Consider the following 4,245-nt stretch of genomic DNA (forward strand, 5'->3'; position numbering starts at 1 on the left):
AAAACTGGTTGTTCCAAGAAGAAAGACCATTTGAGGAAAATACACCCGTTACTAAGAGCAAATTGTATTTTAATAGATAAATGATGTGAATTGTATATAGAGATGCTGAGCTACAATTTAACACAAATAAAATTGGCAGATCTCAAAAATCTATCACTTTTTCTTATTAAAAACAAATATTTTCAAAATTCATAGCCAACAAAAGCTTTCGACTAAAAGAGTAGACAGTTTGTCTTGCAACTACTCGGAAAACTAATTGCGACTGTTATTAATGAGAGTAAATCATAAGACTGTGAAATAACATTAAATACAATCTGAACTAATAAGTTTCACAAACAACTTTACGAAACCACAGTTTTGAAGCCATTAAATTTATAAGTTATTAATCGCGAGAATATAACATCTTCATTTGCGTCTCTTCTGATCATCAAAATGTCTTTTTGTAAAACGATCACAAAATGACAACAAAAAGAACCAAAAAAACTGAAAAGTATCTAATCTTCACACAATTCTTCTGATACAAACTGTCTAAGCACTGAAAACATCATTTGAAACGTTTAAACAACAGAAAAATTATTGTTTCATTCAACAAAACATTAAAAAAGTTCTAAATAATGAGGCTAACTTACGAAATGATACAACAAAGTAAAATACGAAAAAAAACCCAAACCAGAACAAAGTGATAAGTTGAAGACCACTATTAATCTTTTTTTAGAAAATTAGTTCGAAAGTCAAAATAACTATTAGCTATTTACCGATATCAGTTAATAAGTTCATTCGCATATCTATACTTGGCCACTGAGACCTTTAATTAAACAGTATCTGGCATATGACAACAAAATTTAACAACGAAACACGGCAAAAAAAAACTCTACCAATTTCTGGAAGAGAACGGTGTCACAGCCCTTCAGACCTTATGTTATGAAAACAAAAAATGTGCTCAGCTTCAAATGTGGTAAAGCTTTTTTCAGTTAGATTGTTAAATAATATGACAATTTACAAAAGAAACAAAAACAATAGCAAAAATGGGCGATTATGCACAAAAGTCAGAAAATTTTGTATGAAAACTCGTAGTACCAAAAGCAAGAAAACCTTCTTTTAAGACAATCGGCCACAAAGTTAGTTTGTATTCTATAAGGAGGAAAGGTTGACCTGTACTTCCTGAGAATAAGGAAAATGTTGACTAAAATAACATAAAAAATTGACAAGTTCAAAAAATCACAGAAATTTCCTTAAAACAAATATATTCAATAACATAAGAGACAATAGATAACAACCGAAAGAAAAAAAAAGGTTCACTTGCACCTATTGACGAAGACATTTAGATCTTTGAGTTGTTAAACTTAAAAATCAGAATGCCAAAGAATTATAATTGAAGGAAAAAGACAAGAATTCAGTTAATTATTAATAAAACTCTTCATCAAAGCCTTAAAAACCCTCTGGTTCCCTTAAAACAAACTGTATCTATATTTGACCTCAAATTTACGTTAAATTGAGTTGTCATTAACGGAGCGGTGAATAAAAAGTGTTGTCAGTAATTAACATTAAAAAAACAAAAGCAAAATAATTTGAAAAAAGGCAGCATCAAAATAAAAACCAAAAAGTCTCTGATTCTAAGAATCCATGATATTATCGAACCTCTCACTGATTTTGTCGCCCGCCCAGCAAACCAACCAAAATTTCCAGGTGTTTGCGAATTAGATCAATTGTTGGGTGAAATTCTTCAAATATTAAAAAAAAAACAAGGATGCATTTTGTATAATTATCGAGTTAAATCTGCAAAAAACGGCAAAGTTTTAATTCCAGAAGACTTTCATACGGCGCCTAATTGCAACTAGCGCTCTTCTTGAGATTATGGAGTCTGTGTTAAGGTTTCTAGGTCACTAAGTCTGGCAAACTTTAACAAAGTGGACCAAAAAGCATATTTTGTGCCATTTTTGATGAAAAAAGTTTGAATTTTAAAAAATTTAGCCAAAAAAACTTTAATCAAACAATTCAGCAACGCTCTTCTATCCCTAACGGTAACAACAACACTCTGCCGTTAAAAATTTTAACTTATTTTGAATTATATTAGCGAAATTGTGCCAAATCGATTGGCCAAAATTGACCGAACAAAAAAAACCCATTTGAGTATATAGTTCCTCCGTCCCCAATAAAGTGGGGATCGGAACAATAAACTGATTGAGGTAACTGAACTGCTGTACGGATATAACAATTCAAGGAGATATTTTGCTGCAGGCTTGGTAATCGACCGAACAAAAAAACAAAAATTGACCGAACAAAAAATTGACCGAACAAAAAAAACCCATTTGAGTATATAGTTCCTCCGTCCCCAATAAAGTGGGGATCGGAACAATAAACTGATTGAGGTAACTGAACTGCTGTACAGATATAACAATTCAAGGAGATATTTTGCTGCAGGCCTGGTAATCGAGTTACCAACAACATTTGCTCGCCCTACTCCTTTTCTTTATCAATCACCTCAAAACAAAAACGGTGAAAGCACAAATCTTCGAAAGAAATAGGAGAATAGGAAGTACTATGTGCCTAACATGGGACAATTCAGCACTCATGAAATTAAGTCAAATTTTCATATGAAAGAATTCTCCAACAATTTCCTTACATAAAGCTTTTTCGGTTCGCAACGTCTATTTAAAACAAAATTTCAATTTTTTCATCTGAAAACTTCTTATGTATTGATTCTGTTTTTTTTGGAACACAGTTAAAATTGATTTTCGACACAATGTGGTTCAATGCAAAATTTTACAGTAAATGATCAAAATTTTCGTTAATCCTTTGAATTTTCAATATGCCCCGAGCTGCTTCTTAAACCTAAAAACTTTCAAAGGTAAATCTTAGTTTCTGTATGATCAGTAGCTGTCCCGTATTTCTATTTAGAAAAAGTTCCTAATTGCAAATTAAACTTCATTTAAGTGCGGAAAAGTTTGATTGTTTTCTTCAACTAGTTTCAACAATTACAGGCTAATAAAAATTAGTTTTTTTGGTAAATTTAATTGTATGATGCTCTTGACATTTGACCTAAGAACCCACCTAATTATCTCAACAGTCACTTGAAAGATTCCAATCTGTATACTTACATCTTTTTCAGTACTGTTGCTTTTGGCGAGGGTTACGAAGTGGATAAAAGCTTATCGTGCACTCTAAAATTCTCCTGTCTTTTTACGCAGTTTTTCGTGTAGAAAAAGGACTTTTGATAAATTTATTAGTTAAATGGGAATGAGAAATCTTGGTGTCAGGACAATTTACCCAATTCCATTATACCCAATGCCAAAATACCCAATGCCATTATTCCCAATTCCAATATACCCAATGCCATTATACCCAATGTACTTTGATATTTTCGTTCAATAATCCGACAACAAATTAGCAGTCGCTATTATTACCCGTATGTTTTAACAAACTTAAGGGCCATGGCCATGCCTCAGCGGCCCGTGGGACTTGATATAAAACTATCACAACCTAACATGGGATTAAATTATCCGATATCTTATTGGTATTAATAATGATTCTACTATGTTTAATCCCAGGTTTTTTAACTCTACGCGCACAATAAGATCACGATACTTTAAATGTTTTCATTAACTTTTCGTATTTGATGACTCATCATGTGTCCATTTATTCACAAGAAATTGCGTAATATTATTGGAGAAATTTTTGAGTGTATAGAGGAATTGAATGATATTACCTCATTGATCCTGGTCGTCAATTTCTGTCTCTGTTTCCACTGATTAACACAGATCATATTTGTATCCATTTATTTTGACAATCAAATTAACCGCTACAGTTCAAACCTGTTTTATCAGGTAAGGACAATTCATATAAAATCACATAATAAACAGATAGCGTTCTCCGCTTTGATCAGACACTAAAACTGATCCAAATTTACTGATTGCCATTTTTATTGTATGCAGAAAGATAGTTCGTGAACACTCTGATCATTGGGTTATGAATTTGACCGAATATTGCTTAAAATAGTGAGTAATTAAGACGATTATTTACTCTGTCACAAAACAAATCTAAATTTAATTTGTTTGTTTCTGTTAATGGAAACTCATTAAAAAATTGGACACTCTTCTTCAATAACAAAACCAAAGTGAATTACAATTGGAATCTTCTTAACCCACACGTGAACTCATAATTACATAAGAAACCCGTAGCTGACCACATTAATTCTGGTCATCAAGTTCTGTTTCTGCTTCAACTTTTCCTCTTTCAAGGAATGGA

This window comes from Convolutriloba macropyga, chromosome 14, assembly GCF_964194025.1.
Source record: "Convolutriloba macropyga chromosome 14, txConMacr16.3, whole genome shotgun sequence".
Classification (NCBI taxonomy): domain Eukaryota; kingdom Metazoa; phylum Xenacoelomorpha; order Acoela; family Convolutidae; genus Convolutriloba; species Convolutriloba macropyga.